Source organism: Cupressus sempervirens, chromosome 11 (genome assembly GCF_028749045.1).
Source record: "Cupressus sempervirens isolate cs-2001-9-10 chromosome 11, ASM2874904v1, whole genome shotgun sequence".
Taxonomy (NCBI): Eukaryota; Viridiplantae; Streptophyta; class Pinopsida; order Cupressales; family Cupressaceae; genus Cupressus; species Cupressus sempervirens.
Window position 1 is genome coordinate 325,174,932 of NC_143128.1, and position 24,772 is coordinate 325,199,703.

The following is a 24,772-nucleotide window of genomic DNA, read 5'->3' on the forward strand; positions in this document are numbered from 1 at the left end:
ATTTCTAATTACTAGTGACACTATAAATTGTAAATGGAATCACATTTGAAAACTGATCAAACAAGTTCATCAGAAGCTCAAATCTAGAGCATAGAAATTCTCTGACCCCTAGAATATGATGCAAAAGGAAATTTATTATTTGGTTCAACTAGTTGAAAGTTCTAACTTGTCAAATATTGCTACATGGAATTATGAACAATATACAGATTTATAATAGAGGTAACTGACCAACTTTGAGACATTCAAAACCTAGTCAAAATATGTCAATATGACTTGAAGCTTGGAACATAGGTTCTTTGTTATGCATAGTAAATATCGTCAAAGTGGTGAGTCATGAATCTTAACCAAGTAAAAGATATTCAAAGGCAAACTGGACCCTCTTTCACTATTTAACACTTGGGCAGAATTGTAAAATATGACACAAGCTCAAAACAAGACTTTGTAGAATGGCTTGGAATGTCAATTTATCATCATAGAATGCATATGTAGGCTAAATGCAAGGTGTTAGAAACATAAAACACCTCTTATACCATAATATGATAGATAGGTACATATACATAAAAAGCATTCACAGGGGCTCAAAATTATTCAAAATTCAAAATAAGCACTTAAAACAAGAATGCAACTTTGAGTGCCATTACAAGATTTTATGTTTTAATTATTTAACAATTCATTCAAAAAAACATCTTAAATTATCCTTAAGGCATTCAAGATTTTATTTTTGCAACTAAGACTAAGTAAACCTACAAAAATAATTAAAAAGTTAGAGTTCCAAAAATGCACCTGTAAGCTATCCCCTTCTTAGAGTCAAAACATAAATTTCTTAATGAAAACTAGAAAACTTGTGGGAGTTGACTTACAATCCCACATTGTGGGAATGCAGTCAAACAATGCAAGATAGTGGTAAAGAAATTGGTGAAGAAAAAAGAAAAAGTGGGTTGCAGTAAAAATAATTATAATGCAAACCTATGATAGAGTGATCCCACAGGGATGGAAGGTGTTCTCACTAACAATTTTATCTATGGGTTTGAAAGTGAACTTTAGAAACTGCCTTTCTAGGTTGGCTATTTTTGGCCAAGTGATCTCGCAGGTTCTTCCAGTGAACCCATTAGCAATATCAAGTATTCTCACCAGAAGATTGAAGAGCAGGAATGAAGGGAAAGGTTTTTACTACCATGTGGTAGATAGGAGTTAGGATAAACAAAATCCTAGCATTTGCAGTCCCACAAGGTTTTTCCCACAAACTTGTAGCCATGACTTTTACACAAATTATGTGTTTTGAAGTTGAGCTAATGGAAAATTGGTGATATGGTTGGGAGTACATTTCCTAGATTGAGACTTATGCACTTATAAAAAAGCATTAAAGAACCTAACACACACATGAAAAAGAAAAACATGTTAGTTTGGGTAATTCGATAAATAAGTGCAAATATGATCGATAGTGACTTGAATGTGAGCTCCCACTAAAAGTATAATAAAAAGATCAAATACAATCTAACATTCACAACTAAATAACAAGTAGTATGTATGATAAGACAAAATGAGATACTACAGAGGAAGGTATACCAAGAATGGTAAGCTACTTGAGTGTAACCTATGATAACTTTATGTGTCTAGTGATGAGGGATGTAGGCTCAGATCTGCTCAAGCTTCAAGTGGTATATTGGTGATCAAGTGTGGATATGGATGAAAGATTCAAAAATGATGGTGTGTGGATTTTGACATGCTAAGGATGTAAATGACTATATTGTGGTGGTTAATGGGGCATTATAATTTTGCATTAAAAGTTGATGATTTGTGAGAGGGGAAGGGCCTAATTTATAAGTTAAGGGGTAGTGAGATGGAGGGTCAAGATGCAAGCATGAGATATTGGTTAGGAAGGGTTAGCATGCAAGGAGGGAGAAGCACATGGATTGTGCTTCTTCAAAGCTCTAGCCTTGTGGCAAGTGTCACAAGGGGATTGGATGGTTAAAGTGGAGGGTCAAAGGGACTTATGAGGGAGGAGTGTGGAAGAAGGATATGAGAGTCATTTAAGGCTCATTATGGCATGTAAGAGCCATTAATACTCTTGGATATGAATGTAAGAGTGTAAGGGAAGAATTTTGACTTTGGCTTGGGTTAGAAATCCTTAACTCTTACTTAAAATTGTGCACATGTTTAGGAGGGGGATTAGGGTTGGCTTAGGAGGGAATAAGAGGTAAGTGGCTTAACATTGATGTGATGGAATAGTTAGTTGGCTAAGTGAGGTTGGTATGGGTGAATGGGTTGGTTTGGGGTTTTTTGATTGGTTTATTAAATGTTTTATTTGATAAATGTGGATGTGGGACTAGATTAAATAGATTTTTGCATTTATTTAGTTTACTAGAGGAATGGGGATTTAATTGATAAATTCATTTTGGGTTATCATTTGATTTTATAAATTGGACTATAGTCAATTAAATTAATTAATTAACTAGGGGATGACAATAAATTAATTAAATATAAATAATTTAATCAATAATGCCCTAGAAGATGAATAAATAAGATTACTTAGTGGTGTAATCAAATTTAGGTGTCTACACATGCATCAACCTTTAACATCATTCTCAAGTCTAAAGTCCAACCCTAATTTGCATTTTGCATACCTTAGAATCATCTTCATACCCCTTAGACAAAATCCAAAATGTCATTCACATTTTCTTTTGTGCATCATCCCCTTAGGTCATTTACATCTTGCATATCATAACCCTAGGTCATTTATCACTTCATTAGGTTGCACAATATGCCTAAACCCTTAAAATCAAAAAAAACATTCATGTCTTGCATACCCACTTCCAAATTATCGAGTTTTGGACTATTTGATCAACTGCATACCTTCTAGTTACCAAGTGCACACCTAGGGTGCACTTGGTACTTGTAGGACTAGAAAATGGGTTAGAACCTAGCATACTATGAGAAACCACAACAACTCAATAAACATACACTAAAACCTTCTAATCTACCATGAAAACGAATTGAAATAAAGAAGCAAACATAATCAAAACTCCCTCTTCAATTGTAGTTCTCGTGTCCTTCTTTCTTCTCCATTTGATGTAGGTCCAATTTCCTATAATGTCTATATAATTGAAATAAAATGAGTTTGATATGATAATTCTATTGGGAATACTAAAGTGTGGCTTGAGCATAATGGGTTCTAAGAGATGTTCTAAAGATATGGCTCTTAAGGATCAAAAATGGGTGCAAGATGGCTCAATTTATAGCCAAATTGTAAGAGGATAGAATTGAATGAGAGGATGGCCACTCATGACTTTGAATGTGCAACTTGGTATGATATTCCTTAGAGTATCTATGAAAACCATGACACATGATGCCAAATGTAGGATTCTATGATGCATGAAAGTCAATATGGCTAAAGTTAGAGGAGAATCTATGATGTGCATATGACACCTCAAACCACTTGTACCCAAGAATCTATGACAATGAAGACTTATTATAGACATATGCAATGAATAAAATATATCAAATATGACATATTTTAGCCAAGTGTAGGGGGAATATCTATGATGCATCATGTCCATATGTCAAGAATAGGTGGAATATTTGAATTAAAAATTCATATATCCACATAAATAGGAATTAGTGAAATGGAAATTAGGAGTGGAAAATAGGACTTGGAAAATTTGATAATTCCCATAGTTTGCAAAGATGAATCAATCAATTAATAAATATCAATTAATTGAGAATGTTGGTTAGTAGGAACAATAATTAGTAAAGTAGGATAAATATGATTGGAATGCCATAGGATTAGATTTTATGGGTTATCTAATCCTATATGATAAATTAGTAAATGATTGGCTAATTTGATGAAATAAATGATGATGATAGCCTTGGATGAAATGTAATGATTATGCAAATCAACTAGGAATATGGTGGGTAGATGAAATCCATGATCAAATTGAATGACTGATTAGGACTAATAACATGGCAAGGATACATGACATGGGTTAAGAACTTGTGACATTTAACAAACATCATAAATGTTGTAGGATTGAATGTTGATGGATAGGGTTGATCATAATAACATCAGTAGACACTATCAATGTTATTAAATTGATTAGATAATGCCATGATCCGACAGTGAGGGACTCAATAATGTAAATGATAAGATGATAAAAATGATAGATTTGTCATAGAATTGAGGGACACAACAATACTAAGGTCAGATTTGATGAGTTTGATAATATTTGATAGGTTTCCAATGTAGTGAGGGACACAAAAATGCCTACGGTTTGATAGATGATCATTGCTTTGACATATTTGATATGTTTCAGGTTGATTATGGTTGATTTAGGATGGTTTTGGGTTGAGCTGGGAAATTGGGATAATTCTAAGCTAGTTTAGGATTATTCCAATGATGTTGAAATGGTTTTCGATTGATTCTGGAAATTTTGGATAAAAAGGGAACCAATTTCGAAGTGATTTGCAATTAATTTGAAAGGGGATATGAATAATGAAGGATATTGTTGAAATATGTTCAAATTATAATCAAGTTGGCCAAAAGATTAGAATTAGTGAAATGATAAAATGGGACAAGTTAGTATGAAAATGTGATTAAACCATAGAGACAAACCATTTTTGAGCATCTACATTTTTTTCCTCTTTGATACAATGTGATTTAGAGCATTGTATTAAAGGCTAGTAATGAAAAAGTCGTAAAAGCATGCACCACTAGGGGTGATATCTATGGGTTCCCACTCAAGAAATTGACAAAATAATGAAAATGATAGGTCAATTTTTTGAGAATGAAGAGATGGATCCATAGCAACTAACAAATAAAAAATTAAACCTAAAATGCAAAAGTTATGGGGTCTAGAGTGCAAAATAGGGGTCAATCGAGGCCTTAGGAGCAGTTTTCGGCTTCCAACTACACCAAGTTCACCCAAAAAGAACCTAAGTGTTCATATGGAGCACTTTGTCATGAAAAGTGCACCCTAAGATGATCAAGTGTGCCTTAGGATGACCAAGTGCACCCTATGGACAATTTGGAAGCCCAAGTTCACCCTAGGATGCTCCAATGGCCAAAATTAGTCCGAGTAGACTTGGAATGGACCAAAAAATTGTGTGCATTCCAAAAAGTATATAAAGAGGTTAAAAAAATGGGTAAATCTATGAAAATTAGTCAAATTTTGCAAACTTTGGTCAAATCTAGGCCAAACTTTGTAGATAGTAAATAGGTAGTTAGGTGGAGGGTTAAAAACAATACAAATGAACTTGGAATGACCAAAAATTTGGTGTGTATGTTCAACACCCTAGAAAGATGTCAAACATTAGTAAACCTAGTAAAAAATGGCCAAATTTTGTCAAAAATGGTCAAACCTAGGACAAATTTAGGCCAAACTTGGTAGAAAGGTACAAAAGGTTGACATATAGTGTATGATTATGCAAAAATGTAGGAATGGAGGTTGAAGATGATTTTGGTGTATCAAAGTACATGACTATGGTGGTGGTGAATGAGATGGATGTTATAAGATAGAGGAGATAAGACAAGGACCAATTAGTATGAGGTGAGGAAATTTTTCTTTCATAAAGTGCACTATATGTGAAAGGAGCTTTATTTTGACATGACAATGGAATACAACACATCATGGCATAAATGACTAGAGAAAAAATTAAAAAAAATTGTGCAAACAAGCATGACACAGATAGAAATGAGCTCGTCCTTGATGAGGCATATATACATGCCCCAAACTCATAAAGGTACATTGAGCAGATAGAAAAAAAAGATGACCATCAACCATCCTCACCACTCTCATAGATCAATTGATATCATTGAGTGGCATAGGAACATGATCGAAGAAAGATAGAGAAAGAATAAATCACTCACTAATCAGTGTGAGCCAACAACTATTCTCATCCATTATTACATGCTTTTTCTTTTTTAGCATTTTTGGTTTTGTGTTAAACTTGTGATGTAATATGTTTGATTGTCAGTTTGGGTGATATGATCATAGTGACAAGTTGGATTTATTGTTGGTTCACATTGCTTAGATGGTAGATCAAAGTGTGATTGTCATTGTAGTGCAATGTTTTGAGTTTCAGTCTATGAAGGTGCAAGTGTTTAAGCAAAATGGGTGATTATCCATAGTGAGTATTTAAAAGTTTTATTGCAAATTTTTAGTGGGTTTTGTGATTTTTAAGGAGTTTGAGGATATTTTATGTCTTTGCATTGCTCATTTATTTAGGACATTTTATTATTTTTAGGGTTTATTGCAAGACATTTTATGATTTTTATGGATTTTTTAAAGAAATTTTATAATTTTTATGGATTTTTTTAGGACATTTTATGATTTTTTATTAGTTTGTTTAGAACATTTTATGATTTTTAAGGATTTGCTTAGGATGTTTTATGATTTTGAGGTTCTTTCCAGGATCATATTTGAATTTTTTGATGACATTTTTAGGATCATATATGAATTTTTTGGATTTTTTTCAAAACCATAAAGGGTTCACAAGTGTTAGGTCCAATCCAATGTGTGATAAGTCCAATGGATAACATGTGCTTAGGGACATGCCCCTAGTTGAATTTCAAACTTCCCCACTGTGTAGGTAATATGCTCCAAGAAAAGACACAACCTATGTACAAAGGCCAAAGATAGAGTATGCATAGACTGATGATGCTTGGGTAGGATAACAATATATATTAACTAGTTTATGGGACATGATCAAGGACTAGGCATGTCTTACAATATGAAGGATGGGATTAATGAATGAAAAAAGGGGGAGAGACTAGATGGAATCTTGATAGATGGAGGAGTGGCAACTAATTACAGATGGCACCTTTTTGCTAGGTTTTTACCATGGTACTTTCCCTAAGTGCCTATTTGCTAGGTTTTCACTATTAGATGAAATTTTTGTCTTGAATTAAATTTTTGTTCCAATATGCTTGTTTGCTGGGTTTTCATCAAGGCATCCATTTTTTTCATGTCTTCTAATTTATTTTTGTTTCTTTTTCTAGGACTTTTTGCCATCTTTTTCTTTTTTTTTCAAGAATTTTAGATGGAATCATGAATGTTACTGTTGAATGCTAGACATGAATCTATTGTCAATGTTGCTAGCTAATAACCTCTAGATCCATGAGTGACCATAACTATGTAAGATTTGTTCCAAGTTTGTAGCTAAACTCAAACCATTAGAATAGCCTCAGGACATACTATCATGTACTGTATGCAAGATAATATCTACCTCTTTTTAATGAAGGCAGCTGAGGATAAATGGGTCAATAGATTCTTTGTATAGGATGTCATTGATGATTACATATTCAAAGGATTGTTGGATAGAGGTTTGATTTTGGGTGTTGGATAGGTTAGGTAGCATGATTTGATTATAAGTAGCTAGATATAAGGAAGGACTAGGAGGATTGAGACCAACAAATTCCCACATGAAGGTTGATCAAGAGAGGTCAAAAAGACTTTGTGGCATGTTGAAAATTAGAAAACCTCTATTCATGGCATCAACTTGTTCATTTTTTATCCTTGGGAGATGCTTAGCTTTCTCTTTTTCACAGTCTAATGGCACATTTCAATTTTCACCAAGAGACCTATGCTTGTTATTTTTTCCTTTGTTTCTTGTTTTGTAACTGGAAGATGGAGTTGACTCCCCAAAACATGCCAATGTCTTCAATTTAGGAGGATCCATCAATTGTAATTCCTTCATAGAGTTGTAAGATATTTATAAGAGCATCATCTTTATCAAATTGATCAAAGATCAGTGGTCCATGCTGGTCCCAATCCAACAATTTAGGATAACTTGAAGGGATGTCATCATTAGTATTGAATGTGCTCTAGTTGAAGATATGTGTGTGTGTGTGTGTGTGTGTGTGTGTGTATCAAATTCAATGGTATTATTTAGATCATGATTAGAATTTGAAGGACTTGGCTCCCATAATGTATCAATCTAAGGTGTATGATTGGTTTGAGCAATGGGTGGAGTTATAGTAAGATATTTAGTCTCCATAGGTAGGCTATTAGGGTCAACAAAGATATGGTAAAGTACAAAAGGACTATCAAGATTATTGGTTTTAGGTTGAGAATCATCAATTTTCATTGTTCAAAACATTCATAGTCTTACACAAGGGGGCCTTAGTACTAGGAGGACCTAATCATAATGGTTTGAATTTGAGCCACAAACTAGCAGGTCATCCTTTTGTAGTGATAGGTTAAATTATTCCTTTTTTTTGAGATCCAAGATTACTACATCCATCATAGCCTTGTTTCTACATGATAGTAAACCTAGGTCAATACTTGTTATGAGATATCAAAGTGGGTTCTTGTTCTACCTTTTCTTTCTCAATATAGACATATGTATTCTCATAGACATGTTCTTCATGTTGGCCACCTCTACTAATGAAATTCATAGAAGTGGAATTTTTTGTACTGATCTTAGGCTATTGTTCTTGCAATAGTTGTGATTTACCATAAGATTCGAGAGAAAATGGTAAATCCCTAGTCTAGAATACTTGAGACATAAAGTATTCTCCAGACCCTTTATCTTCAATCCTCATCTTTTCCTTGGTCCTACTAAGGAGTATATTAGGATCCACATATTTAGAGGAAATTATTAGTTGTGCTTCATTATTTTTTGGGACTTTGTATGCAGTAGCATCTCTCAAATTATCCCAAAACTAGAAAGGATCTAGATCACCAAGGATGATAACCTCCACATTGTTATAGGTGAACTTCAAACACTGATAATATGTAGAAGACACTTCTTTCATGGCATGGATCCAAGGATGTTCTAGTATCATGTTGCAATTCAATTCAATATCTAGGACCTAGAATAATGTATTCTTAGTAGTCATCCAAAATCTTATAGGTAATATGATAACACCTTTGGAGAAGCATTTACCATCATCATAGACATTTATTGTAATTTTGAGAGATGGATCCACATATTCTTCATAGTAACCTAGACCCTTGACAAATTTAAGGGTATTGATTTTCAGTCCTACTCCTCCATCTATCAGGACATATCTAACCTTGACATTATGGATAAAGACTTTGGGTTTAAGGGGGTCATTGTGGCTAGGTATGACTTTAGGAACATCCCAAGGTGAAAAGGTGATATGACGTGATGTGAATAGGTTCTCAACCATGTCTTGGAACTCTACAACATCAATATTATCTAGTACAATGGACTCTTTAAAAGCTTGGTCAAGGATCTTATAATGCTAGGGTGATGCACAGAACAAATCTAGGATGGATATTTGTGCAAGGGTTTTTCCAAGATGGTATACAAGGTTGTAATCTAAATAAGTTGGATCAATAGGTCTACCAACAACCATGGGTCTAGTAGAGGTTATAGGTTTAACTAGAGCCATAGGTCTATTTGGGGCTCCAAGTAAGGTAATCTGAGCATGGCATGTGGTGACAACACAATGAGGTTCTTCATATTTTAAGGTGAATGTGGATATGCTAGAGTCAAAATCATTAAAATAATTGATGATGTAGTCATATCCAATGCGTGTGTAATTCATATTAGCTTGTGAGCTTGAGTTTTAACTAGAGGCTTTCCCTTTGTCACAATTACCCAAAGGATCTCAGATAATAGTATGATAAAAATTGGATGCTAGTACTAATGGATTGACATTAATTACACCATCATTTATAAGGTCTTGGATTTCATGTTTAACTTGGAAACATGAAGTGGTCTTGTGTCCTTTGGTGTGATCGTAATCATAGAATTTTTTGTTGTCCCACCAAAGGGGTTTAGCTAATGGTTCATCTTTGACCGAAGGCAATGGCAGGAAGGTATTTCTCATTAATTATTGAAGTGTAGTCTTGAGTGGTATCATTAGGGGTTTAAATTTTCTATCTTTATTTCTTGAGCATCTTCATCGCCTTTATTGTGTCAAGGCCTCAATTTTCTATTGTTGAGATGGTATTTGGTTAAGAGTTCGTGAGTTGCAGCATTTTCACCTTTAAGATTCTTTTGAGGTTGTGCCATGTTGATCATTCATGCATCTACAATACCATCATTGGTTACATTCTTATTCTTGGAGAAAAACTTTTCCTTATGATTAAATGAGTTTGCATTGGTGTTTTCCTTGTTTGTTTTGTGGATGCCCTTATAGATGAGGGCATCTTCAATGCTATCCCCCTTTTTCATTAATTTAGAAATGGTAGTCATAAGTTTGATCTCAAGTTCATCCATTAGATCAAGTACTAGGGTTCAATGCATAGATTAACTTGTTTTTCTTCAAGAATATTCAACAAGCATTGACTAACAAGGTTTCTCCAACATAAAAGTAATGTTATGAATGGTTCTCCCATCTTTTGTTTCATTGAGCATAGATCAAACAATGTCACCTCATTTGTTATGTTGAAGGAAAAGTGGGATATGAATTTGTTTACTAGTTCTGACCAAGCTTTCATATTACTAGGTTTTTTAGAGTACCATTCAAGTGTGGGAGTACCGAGAGAATGAGGGAATAGTCTCATAAGATATGTGGGCTCATCATTGAGTTTAGTACAAGAGGAACATAATTTTCTAATGTGGTAAATTGGGTTTCCTTTTCCTCAATATTTTTCAAATCTTGGTGCCTCAAAATGTTTTGGGAATGGAGGAATATACAAACTTTTGTAAAAGGGATTAGGACGTAAATCCCTTTTTGTGTATAAGACTTATTTCTTTTGGAATCCCAATGCAAAAAATTGTTTGGCTAATTTTTTGAATTTTTGTAGTAAATCCTCATTAGGGTGTTGAGTGTTAAGCCTTTCTTTGATTTTTTTATGGCTATGAGTAGATTGTTTTCTATAGCAAGAACTACAACTACTCGGTTCTAAAATTTTTGTATCTAAAGACATGAATGATGTGTCACTAGGAGGTGGAGGTATGTTGACACCTTGAAGATAGAAAGGTCCTTGTGGTACTTGTTTTAGTACTTGTTGTGGTAAATTGGGTATTGATTATGATTGTTGTACCATAGGTTTTTGTCATGTCATTTTTTGTGCATGTTGTTGTGCCATTTGTTGTAGTTGTTGTTGAGATACCTCTATTGGTTGAATGTGAGGTAATGTATGTGACTATTGTTGTGGAGGTATCTATTGAGTTTTTTGTGGCACATGTTGTTATTACAAAAAATATTATTGATAGACATTTTATTTCTCCAGGCATCTTTGATATTCCAACTATTATTGTAGTTTCTCTTGTTGTTTAGCAAACATGTCTTGTTGTTTTTAGAATTGTTTCTAGTACATTGCATATCAATCTAGAGGATTTAGACTAGGTTATGTGCTAGGGATGTTAGATCCCTACACCACTTGAGGTTGTTGTTGTTATTGTGGATGTTAATATGTTGTATACATGTTAAGTGGATCTTTTTGTGCATTAGCAATGTTGGGTCCTTGCCCAACTTGATGTTCTTTTTGTCTTAGAAGTTTATTATGTCCTTTAGAGGTGAATATCATGTTAGGGTCTTTGTTTTGATACTTTTGGGTGTTTGATGTTTCACCTTGAGACATCATATTGATATGGAAATTGTCTAGATTCCTTTGGAGAATGGGTGAAATGTCAATAAGACTCTTCCTTTGTGTATCAATAGGGGTTTTAATAATAAGTGTTGATGTTTTAGGTAGTGTACTCATAGGGGGATCCATTGTATTTGATGTCATAATAGTTGGTAGAGTTAGAAGGAAGGGTAAACTTTGTTGATTTCCTTCCAAAGGAGGTACATTTGGCATCCCTATGGTGAAATTCCCCTTAGGAATTTCTTGTTGTTGCATTATTTGGTTGAGGTCAATTCTTAACACCCTTATCAAGTATTTCAAAAGAGTCTTGTTGCCATTGATTGATGGAGGTTTGTCAAAAAAGGGGTTGATATTAATGTATTCAAAAGTTCTTTAGAGAATCTTTATGGTTGATTCTTGGTGAGATCTCATAGGTGTTATCTTTTTGTTTGAAAATTCCAAAGGTTGTTTCCCCTTGTGCAAGTCTAAATTAATCATAGGTTGTATGTTTTCAAATGTTGGGTTGTCTTGATATTTAGACTTAGGTCCTACCAAATTTGGATTAAATTTGATAATTTTTTGGGTTGCCAAGGGTTTAAATTTCTTTCAAAAAGTCTTGTCTTGACAATCCCTAGCCATTTATTTGTTAGTGATGCCATAGCCTATGTCAAAATTGTTACTTAGGTGTAAAGTACCTTGTTGTGTCTTTGAAGGGTTGAAGGTACTTGTGCTAGATTTTTTGAATTCAAATGAGTGGGTTTCTTCATCCTCTGGTGTTGTAGGTACACTTCCACATCTACGTGGTATAGGTACAAATATGGGTTCAAAATTAGGGCTCTATTAAACCATTCCATGTGTAGGAGAAGTGTTAAGAGGAAAATTCAATGTAGACATGTTGTTGGTTAGTTGTCTTATGTCTTGAGAGTAGTTGTTTGGTGGATACATGCTTAGTGGGTCTATGAGTGAGGGTTGTGAAGCTTCAGTTTGGTTTGTGTCAAATGTTTATGGTGGATTATTGGTTTTCCTTTTTCTTGGATGCACTCTAGGTTATGTTTGTACTTTGGAAAACAAGGGTTGATACAACTCTTCTAGTTAGTGAAATGCTGGGGTCCTTGAAAGTGCTGGCATGATATCTAAAGATGTTGATAAAATAGGGAAACCCTAAATGGACTCTCTGCCTCCCATGTGCACACCTAAAATACTAAATGTGCTCTGACTATAGCAAGTGCACCCTTGGTGCACTTGGGGCACAAAAAGTATGTAGTTGGTAACTAGAAGGTATGCAGTTGGTAACTCTAAAGTATGTAGTTAGTAACTAGAAGATATGCACTTGGTAACCAAAATGTATGTAGTTGGTAACTAGAAGGTATGTAGTTGGTAACCAAAAGGTATTTTGTTGGTAAGATAGCCAAAACTTGATAATTTGGAAGTGGACATGCAAGATTTTTTTTTTTGTATTTTTAAGGGGTTAGGTGTGTTATGCAACCTATCGAAGTAAAAAATGTCCTAGATTTATGATATGAAAGGTTTAAATGGCCTAAATTAATGATACACAAATGAAAATGTGAATGACAATTTGGATTTTGAATAAGGGGTATGAAGATGATTCTAAGGTATGCAAAATGCAGATTAGGGTTGGACTTTAGACTTGGGAATTATGTTAAAGTATGATGTATGCAATGTGGATAATGCAAAGGGGGTATATTAAGGTTGATAATGACATTTAGAATATGCAAGATGGGATATGGGATCAAGAAAAATTGGTGGCTTTGACAAATGATTTGGAAAAATTGATTGTTGGAAAAGTTGATTGGATTTGATATTGGAAGAGATGTTAGGGTTTTGGATAACACAAGATGGAGTGATTATGCAACTAAGGTTAATCATAATGACATTTTGGGAGACTCAAGATATGATAATGCTATGACAAGGGATTTTATTCAAGGTTTTGAACTTAGGAGAAATATTTGGAAAGTATTAATCTAAGAGTTTAACCTCTTGAAGATGGACTTTGGATCTTGACCAAAAGAGATAAAAATTGAAAAGACCAAGTTGATAAAATGACAAGGTCAAATCCATCAAGACATAGGTAGAGTTTGACCCTATAAAATGCCAAAAAAAATGATAAAAAGACTATGGTTAAGATCCATCATCCATCAACATTAGGAGATGCTCTAGGAATCATACTTTGTTCTAATTTTTCACTAAGCTCAAAGGAAGTTTTGGGTTCAAAATGACATTCATGGGGGGATCAAAATGAGGGTTGTGTGGATTAGATATTCAAGATGCAAGGATCCTAGGATGTAAAATAATGTTTAGAGTTCAAAATGATGTTATGGGTTATGATCAGAATGAGGACCTATATAGGTATTGAGAGGTGATTCTAGGGTCCCAAAATGTAGGCTAGAGGTCCAAAATATTTATTCTAGCCACCAAGTGTGATATGAAAACACCAAGTGTGCTATGAGAGTACCAATTGTAATTAGGGTGTAGTTGGGGCTGGTTTGAGCACAATTGGTAGTTTCATAGCACAGTTGGGAAGCTAGGTTCAAAGTTTATTGATCCTAAACTAGGTGATTGTCAAACTTTTATACCAGAGAGGTACATTTAGAATCCCTATGGTGAAAGTCCCCTTATGCACTTCTTGTTGCATTATTTTGTTGAGGTCAATTCTTAATGTCCTTTTGGGGTACTTTGGAAGAGTCTTGTTTCCATTGATTGATGGAGGTTCGTCAAACAAGGGGTTGATATTAATGTGTTTGAAAGTACTTTAGAGAATCTTAATGGTTGATTCTTGGTGAGATCTCATAGGTGTTATCTTTGTATTTGAAATTTCTAATGGGTGTTTCCCCTTATCCAAGTCTAAATTAATCATAGGTTGCATGTTTTCAAATGTTAGATTTTCATGATATTTAGACTTGGGTCCTTCTAAATTTGGATTAAATTTGACGATTTCTTGGGCTGCCAAGATTTTAAAGTTCTTTTGAAAAGTCTTTTCTTGGCAAGCCCTAGCCATTTATTTATTAGTGATGTCATAGTTTGTGTTAGAATCATCACTTAGGTGTAAAGTACCTTATTGTATGTTCAAAGGGTTGAATGTACTGGTTAGGTTTGCTAAATTTGAATGAGTGGGTTTCTTTATCCTCTGGTGTTGTAGGTACACTTCCACATCTAGGTGGTATAGGTATGAATATGGGTTCAAAATCAAGGCTACATTGAACCATTTTGTGTGTAGGGGAAATTTTTTGAGAGAACTTCATTATAGATGTGTTGTTGAGGGTTGGTTAAATCATTTCTTGATGGTTAGGGTTTGGTGGATACATGCTAAATGGGTACATAAGAAAAGGTTGTGAGGCTTCAGCTTGATCTGTGTCAAGTGTTTGCTAAGGTTTTTTAGTCTTCTTTATCCTTGGATGAGCTTTAGGTTGTGTTTATACTTTGAAAAACAAGGGTTGATATAATTCTTTTGGTCTATGAAATACTTGTGTCCTTTTGAGTGTTGGCATGATACCTAAAGATTAAAATGCAATGGGAAAATATTGAACAAATTATGTGTCTCCCTAATGCACACATAAACTAACAACTATGATCTAACAGTACCAAGTGTAGACTAGGAGTGTGCGCTTGGTATCCAGAAGGGTACAATCGGTAAAAAGGTGTTTGGGTGACAAATATGCAAAGAATGGATGATCAAAATTTTTTTGAGTGTTTTCTAAGGTTAGGGATGTAGTGCAAGCTATGAGAATGCAATTTAGGGTCCTAGAACCTAAGATGAACTTCTTAATTAACAAGTACACTCTAAAACTACCAACTACACTTTAAAACTTCCAACTATGCACCTGAGGTGTACATTTGGTAAAATAGGGGTGCAGTTGGTAAAATAGGTCAAATCTTGATAATTTGGAAGTGTGTATGTAAGATATGGATTTATTATTTTTTTTAAGGGGTTAGGCATGTTATGCAACTTAAAGAAGTGCAAAATACCCTAGCACTATGATATGCAAGATGTAAATGATCTAAGGGAATGATGCACAAATGCAAATGTGAATGACATTTTAGATTTTGACTAAGGGGTATGAGGATGATTCTAAGATATACAAAATGTAGATTAGGGTTGGACTTTAGACTTGGGAATGATGTTAAAGGTTGATGTATGCAATGTGGATAATGCAAAGGAAGGTATGTTAATGTTGATAATGGCATTTAGGATATGCAAGATGGGGATATGGGATCAAGAAAAATAGCTAGTTTTGACAAATGATTTGGGCAAATTGATCGTTGGAAAAGTTGATTGGATTTTGATATTGGAAGAGATGCTAGGGTTTTGGACAATTCAAGAGGGAGTGATTATGCAACTAGGGTGAAGTGAAATGATATTCAGGGAGACTTAGGATATGGTAATGCCATGAAAAGGGTGTATGCAAGGTTTTGAACTTAGGAGATTAATCTAAGAGTTTAACCTTCTAAAGATGGACTTTGGATCTTGACCAAAAGAGATAAAAATTGAAAAGATAAATTTGATAAAAATAAAAAGGTCAAAACTACCAATACATAGGTAGATATTGACCCAAGAAAATGATAAAAAGACTATGGTCAAGATCCATCATCCATCAACATTAGGAGCTACTCTAGGAATCATACTTTGTTTTGATTTTTGACTAAGTTCAATAGAGGTTTTAGGTTCAAAATTTGGTTTAGGGAGGATCAAAATAAGGGTCATGTAGATTAGATATGCAAGATGCAATGACGGTAGGATGAAATATGATGTTTAGGGTGTGAAATGTGTTAGAATATATAATCCACCAATATAAATGAGAGGGGAGGGGGGTGAATACATTATCTAACTAATATTAGAAATTTCAACCTTATTAAAATTTAACCATAAGGGAAATATAATCATAAATGTCAACAATATACTCATGCACGATAACACTAGATATGTAGGGAAAACCTCAGTGGATATGGTACCCACAAAATGATGTACTAATATAGATATTTTTTATTAGAGGATGGACCCTATTAGGATTCTATAACAACATTCAATACATAATAGTCCCTGTTAAGAGACTTTGAATCCTTGTTACGAGATTCCAACCATCTTAGGAGTTGTGCCAACCTTATTAGGAGTTGTGGAAGACAACTAGACCTAGTGCCCAAATAGCTTCAAGGGAAAGATCAATGAACCCACTATGCAAATGATCCATGTATTAAACCTTGTGAAATAATAGAAATGAATTGAACTTCCTTCCTCTTTCTCTGTCCTATCAACCAAACTTTTGCTCCTTCTAATCTTGTAACTAGATCACAAAAATCACATCCAATAATCCCTTGGATTGCATACTCACATTTAGTGAACACTTTTCTCCTTTGGCACTTCACACTCAATACAATACTTGATACACTTTTAAAAACAAGGAAAACATCTTTCCTTTATACCATATCTTCAAAATAATTCCTTGAGGCTTTTCAAATTAATTATAATAAGATAATTAATTAATTTATAATTATAATAGAATTTTTAGCTCATAGTCTATACAACTTGTCATAGGTATGACACTAGGGTTTGTGCATCTATTGACATCACCATCTAACTATCCTATATCACTAGATGACTATGCATCTTCTTATTACATCTCAAATGCAAGATATAATACAAACATCAAGAATTGCTTTCCAAGAACTCTATCTCTATACTACTCTTAGTAAATAAAGTATATCTTCCATACGTCTTTGAGTTAGACTTTGTGCATTGAACCTTATTATTATGACAAAGTATAGAATATGTTCTTACCTACACATCACTAGAAAATCAAAACATTGCTTGTACAACTAAGATCTCATTCTATAACTCTATAAATCTTCATAGACTTGCTGCTATGTTGAAATTACTGACAAACACAATGATGAATGCAACATATCAATACTCTCCAATGCTTAGGATACTCCCCCAAATTATTATCATCAACATTCATGCTAACAATACCCCCCTTTGGAATTGATAGAAACATAGATGAAAAATATCTAAGTTCCATGAATACCAAATTAGTACTCTACTACTACTATTGTTGTTCTCATCTTCTTAAATCCTCTTCATCAATCAAATCTGAAATCCTCTAGAATACTATTTTCTTCTTCTTCTTATTCACAATTAGAAATAGTTGTTCACAGTAAAAAAAACTTTCCATACATCATTATTCCTCATGCTACATATCTACCCCCTAGAGATATTCTTCCTTCTCTTACATGAATCTTTCTAAATCTCCCCAATCTTCTCGCCATACATACTTAGGAGATGTTTTCTTCTCCTCTATTTCTTAGGAGTTCTTCTCCCCCATTTCTTAGGAAATGTTTTTCATGCATATTATCCCCCATTGACATCAATGTCAAAGGCTTCAATATGTTAAATTCCTCGTCTAACACCTCAACTAGCTTAATTGTCCAAAGACACTATTTAAGACTAAATACCAAGAGTCCTCAATGATTCATCTCATCACAAATACTCCCCTATATAGGAAGCATCAACAATTAGTCTAGTTTAATAATAATTCTCTAAACCACTAGACTGATGCACTTACTGCATCATCTACTCTATAGTAGGTAGGGGCATAACCCCAAGCATAGCTCTCAAGTACTCAAATGTATCTTTAGGTAAAAGCTTTGTAAATATTTTTGCAATATAATCATTAATACTCACATATTCCAATCTAATCTCCTAATCTACTACAGTCTCTCCCAACACATGATACTTAATAGATATATGCTTAGTTTTAGAATGCAATATAGGATTCTTAAACATACTTACTATACTTGTGTTATCATAATATGTGACAATAGGTTCTACAAACTCAATTCTAATATCCTTCAACATCTATTTCATCCACATAACTTGATTACAATTTTTTTTTGTTGCAACATAATTTACCTCGAGTGTACTATGGGAAATACAATCTTGTTTCTTGCTCAGCCAAGAAACCAATCTTCCTCCAAGAAAAATGCTCCATCACTAGAGCTTTTTATATCATTCATACCACCTGCCCAATTCACATTAGTTTATGCACATAGAGTGAAATCACTCAATCTATCATACCAAATTCAATAGCTAGATGTTCATTTCAAATATCTAAATATCCTCTTTACTACTACATAATGATACTCATTAGGAATAGATTGAAATCTAGCTACAATCCCAACTATATTATCTATATCTAGTTTGGTGTGAGTTAGATACTCCAAACCTCCAATCATGGATTTGTACTTCTTCTGCTCAACTGTAGGTGTCTCATCCTTGCTAGATAACTTTTGACCAATTAGCATAGGTGTATCAATAGGTTTACAACTTTTAAATCTAAATCTCTTCAACAAGTTTTTCAAGTACTTAGCTTGTGAAAGGAAAATACCATCACTATTCTACACAATCTGCAATCCTAGAAAAACTTCATTTCTCCTATCATGGTCATCTCAAATTTAGTCTTGGTTTTTTCAACAAACTTATCACTTGCTTCATCATTTCCTCCAAATATGATGTCATCAAAAAATATTACTATTATTATTAAACCATTCTCAATTTCTTATGAATACAAGTTACTACATGTCATACCTTTAGCAAATCCAAGTTTTGTCAAATAATTGCCCAACCTTGCATACCGGGTTCTAGGTGCTTGCTTCAAACCATATAGAGTTTTCATAATAGTTAATAGAGCTAGCTCTTGTTGAGCTATCATTTTGTATGATGCTTAATTACAAAAATCCTTTCAAACTCCTCTCTTGAAAAGATGATCTAGGAAAAACTCCAAGGTTCCAAGTGATCTTGCGACCTACTAGAATTTTCTCAGTTGAAGATAAATGTTTTTGTTCATAAAGAGGTCTTTTCTGATTAGAACCAATTTTGGATAAGATGATCAATCTTCTTGCTATTTCAAAATTAACCACAAAAAGCAATATTTTTTGGTATTTTCTATTTTTAAATGAATGCAATCTAATGATGCAACTATATGAATTCATAATTTAACTAAGGGTTATCAAAGAAAATAACAAAGATAAGTTAATGAGAGCTGAAATTAAATAGCATACAAGGGAAATTCCTAATGGACATAAACCATGATAACAACATGTCTATGAGTTAAATCATTAAAAAGATTAGGTAGGAAACCAATAAAAGTAGGAGCAACACTTCCTCAAATGCATTGATGTAATCTTCAATGGAAACTTAATAAAACTCAAAGATTTTTCACTTCTTATCAAATTGCAAGGTGACAGAAAGTGTGCTTATGTGAAATGAGAAGCTATGTAGCAACAATAGGGTTATATTCTCTCTAACTTAGTATGTCAGTGGAATTTGTCAACATGTGGCAAACACCATAACTAAAATATCACACAATCAAATCAACACAACAAAACTATTGCCTCCATTATTATCATGAACATAAATCTACAAAAATAACACACTCTAACAAGAATAACTATAGTCAATGAAAGAACCAAAAGCATATATTATTGCATCAAAATAATAGCCTGGAATACATATTACATTCCTAAATTTATAAGAAATCATCTCCTCAATTTTTCTTGAGAGTGAGAGATCTCTGTATGCAAACATATGCTTCTAAACTAATAAAAAAATCTATTTATGTACAAACTGACTCTTTAAATGGTGCTAAGTAAGACTACACCCTTGTTTATATCAATTAATGGGTGCATGAGACTTTACATGTCTTAAAACAAAACAGAAGTAGTAGATAAGAAGAAGGAAGTTGTAAGAGGATCTAGGAGTCACTAGAAGCTCTAAAAATGGAAGTTTGGCCTTCTTTGAATGTTTCTAGGAGTTAAACTAACATCAAAATTTGTTTTTAGTGCATGGAAAGCTCTAAATTTGGAACTAGTAGTTAGCTGTCAGTGCAGCTATGAATTCTTCAAAATTTCTAGCCCACCTTTGGAATAGCGCACCTGTAAAGTAGTGTACCTAAGAAGTAGGTTAAAAAAACTCCAAAATTTTCCCCCAAGTGTCAAAACTAAGTTTCTAGCTTATGGTTTTCCTTCCCCTTTATACTAGAGCAATGTTTGGGTGTTTTCTCTTGAATTTATCTATAATCTTCATCACTTGAGAAGCTTCCCATAAATCTAATGCCTCATATCTATGCCTAACCATTTATTGATAATTATTGATATACATTCAAGTTTCCACAAAATTTTCAAGTCTACCATTAAGTCTCAATAATACCTCTTCATTCTTGAATGCTTGGCTAATATCTTCATCAAATGAAGCATCCTTGAAAGTTCTTTAGAATTTTTCAACTACTTCTTGTACTAACTTGATCTTTGTCTTGGACTCATCTTCAAAAATCTTGAGGAAATAACATCATAATACATTCCTTCATCCAAAATTTTCTCTTGAGGCTAGCCTTTTAATTTTTGAATATCTTCATGAAGTTCTTCCATGACCTTATTATCTGGCATCTATCTTCTTGATCCAATCCTTAAGCTTATCAATCTAATCTATTAAATACACTTCCCTGAGTTTATGATGCCTTTGAACTTTTATTGTTTAGAGTACTCAAAGGTCTTTTCCCTAGGAATGTACCTCATCCATATGCTCAAAATCTTGGTCTACTATAGATATTAGTTTCTCTGCACTAGAATGAACATTATGCAACAAGTTCAAATTAGCCTGTATTATATCTACACCCTTTTTCTCAAAATTGTCATGCCATTACTAACATGCTCCAAAAAATGAATCAACTTGAGCACTCCTCTTATCTTTGCTTTCTAGTTCCACAATGAGAGTAGCCTCTAGGAGGTTTTAATCCAATGGACCTACAATTCCATGTAGATATCATCTTAGTAGCCTATTTTCTTTGTGCAACTTTATTAATTGATACTCATTATCATTAAAATGTATGAACAGATCCTTGATGCCTGTAGTGATCATTACTTTGTTTGTATCTACTATTGGCTTTTCTAATAGGACTTCTTTAATCTAATAATACTTAGGAGTCAATATTTAGTCTCACCATATGGAGGAAGAATGACTATATGAGAAAGTAGATCTTGATCTCTATTCTTCATTAAGAATGTCAATTTTTGCACATCACCCATAGGTGTCTCAAGCCTCTTGATGGATTCTACTAGTGTATCCATACTCTCCTCTTTATTTAGGTTCAACTATCACTTTTATCAAACCATAACTTTCATCTTCAACTAGGCTGGTGTAGTGCTCATAGGAGACAAGTATTTGGTTGAAGAAGAAGTTTTCCTATAGGCCCTTTTCCCTTATCACTCCTTTATGGAGTCTTCTCCTTCTATGAGAGATCTAAATTTGGTGTCCTTACATTTTCTCTATCCAAAGTCCTAGCCTTTGTATCCTAAGAATTTTTTTGAAGTTCTTTAGGTATCTACCCTTCCCCAAATACTTCATCACTTGGTCTTTGCTTAGGCTCTTGTTCACATATCTCTTCTTGAGTGACAAGAGGAAGAGGAGTGGCTAATCCTTTGTCCAAATATGAGAAATCCTAAAAAGGTGGTGGTGAGGTACCCAGAGATTCTTGTGGTAGAGAAGAATTTGATTCCAATCCTCTCCTAAAGGTTAGTTCATGTGTGTATCTCATATTTTATCACCCACCATTTCAGTCCCTACTAGCATGAAGTTGAAATCAAATATTTTGAAGATATTTGTTCCTTGCCCCTCTTGCTCATCTATCCATTATTGTAGCTCATCCTCTAAAGTTGTAACATCAATAGGTTGCTTGGGAATAGATGGTAGCATGATGGTAGAGGTCCTCCTTCTCTCTCCCAAGAAAGTCATTGCCAAGTGTGTCCTTTGACTCAATGGGATATTGTCTTCTTCATCTCTTCATTGTCTTCCTCTTCTTCAAGGATTGTTTTCAAGACTAGAGGGATAGGTATGACCTATCTTTGTATCTTCTACATCCTAGTCCTTCTTATAGTAGGTCCAACTCTAGCTTTCTTAGTAGGTAAAGGAGAGGCTTGGTCCTTTTTTGTAGGTGGGGATACCTCATATACTTCTTGTTCTGGGGCTTGTTCCTATTCTAGTGGAGGCACTTGTGGAATATCTTAAGTTTGAGCTACCTCTTCATTTTGAGGCTCTTGGATTTTAGGTGGTCGAGCTACCTCTTAGGCTTGAGTCTCCTCTTTTTGTTGAGGTTCTTCCACTTTAGGTTCAACTTTCTTTGGAGAAGCTCTTTTCCTCTTATTCTTCCCTTTTTTTCCCCTAAAGTAAGCAACTTCCCTATCATGCACATATACCATTTCTAGCATGACTAGAGATTATGTAGCAAAAGTTGGTACTATTATTTTTGCACCTTTACCCTTAGCTGGGCATGTTGTGGCCTAGAAGATTATAAACTGAGGAACCAGATATAGCTTAAAGGGCTTCTTGATCTAGTCCTTTATCAATTGGATTATATGTCTTTCCCTATGATTGATATCTACATTCTCTTCCCTATCAATCTTTTCTTTCATGATTGGCCTATCAAATATCTTGTCACAATTGTATAAGGGATCCAAGACCTCTTGAGTATCTTGTTGGATAGCCCTAAGTGGGACCTTTATCTTTAAAGTGCTACCCACTAGATATAGAGTCATCCCACAATAATCCCTAATTTGGATATAATAGTCATCTATCACATTCATCCAATGATCTTCAATTGCATCCTCGTGAATGAATTATTTTCTTTCCAAAAGTTGAACTCTACAAATATTATCAAAAAATAGATGAGGAGAGTTGTAATCTACCAAGGGATATTGATCCTATTCCACACCATAGGTCATGATATCCTATTTGCACTCCACTTCAAATGGACCTATAGTGATGTGCCATACCGAAATCTTCTTACATTGTTTCCTCACTCTGTCATATGTAGATGTAAAGAGTTGTCTTTTAATCTCTAGTAAAATGAGGCTATCTAATGGATATATTAGGAGTTTCTTTGGATTCATCATCATGCTCATTGCCCTTAGGTAGGTGAATGTCTTGAACTAGATGCAATAGGCACTAATCTCCATAATTCTTACTACTACCTCTACATATATCCTCTTAGTATAATCACCCTCAATGAACTAGATGATTGCAAAAATGAAAGAATTTAATTGAATATTCTATATTCTTTGCTCTAATCTGAGAGATTCTTCTTTACTAGTTGGGGATATACCATACAAGGCCAAGCATTAGCATCTTGCATGTTTCCCTTCTTATACAATCTTGGATAGTTAGTTTTCCTTGTCGCTAGTAAATAGACCAAGTATGATGTCATGTAAACTTAGGGTCAACTTTGACTCCTACCAGTTGTTCATCTAAGTTCTCACTTAGTATTGTGGGCCAATCAATGGGCATTTTAGCTATTCTAATTCTCTCAATGAAATGAAACATCTAAATATTCAGGTGCCCAGTTGTTGGTAAACCTATAACCCTACTCAAAAGCATAATGAAGTATCTGATGTCATCCTTCATGTATCCTCTAGTCATATGTACCTTTCTTTCTCTTCTTCCCACTAGTGTTATCTCAATCAAAAATGATGATTGAATGATCTCTTTTCCTTCCTTTTCATGTTCTCTATACCATCTTTTGGCTTGATAATAAATAATACTCACATATTGAAGAGCCCTTGGAAGATGGAAGACTTTCTTAATGTCCTTCAATCTTAAGTCCAAGACAATCTCCACTATTATACTCTTCACAACTCTTTCTTCTAACACATAATTCTCTACCAAGGCCATGAAAAGCTCTAAAGATTGTATTGATGTAGGATTCAAGACCACATTAACCAATCCTAATTTGATAAGTATTGAGATCATTAGGGACCTCTCCTTAGGTTTATTAAAAAGTACTAGGAATGCATTCCAATCTATATGTCCCAACCTAGTATCTCTAATCTCTGAATGTGCATCCTAGAAGCATGATTTCTTATGTTCCCCTTGAAACATGAAAACAACTAGTTTTGGAGCCATCTTCTCTACAAGTGAGGATGAAAAGGAAGCCATTTTATTTGCACAAAAGATACACACATTATTCTAGAGGGGTGAAAATTAAACCCTAACAAAACCCTAATTTCTAAACAAAATTGGACCCAGAACCCCAAAATACTCGCAAACTAGTCAAATCCCTCTTTTGACTTAGTTTACATAGTTTATCACACCTACACACCTGAATAGGTGCACTAGGTGTGCTAAATGACTCAAAATAGTCATTTGCATGCAATTGCACACCTATGTAGGTGTGCAACCAAATAGTGTACACACCTAGATAGGGTGCGCACATGCCCATGTGCACTACTAT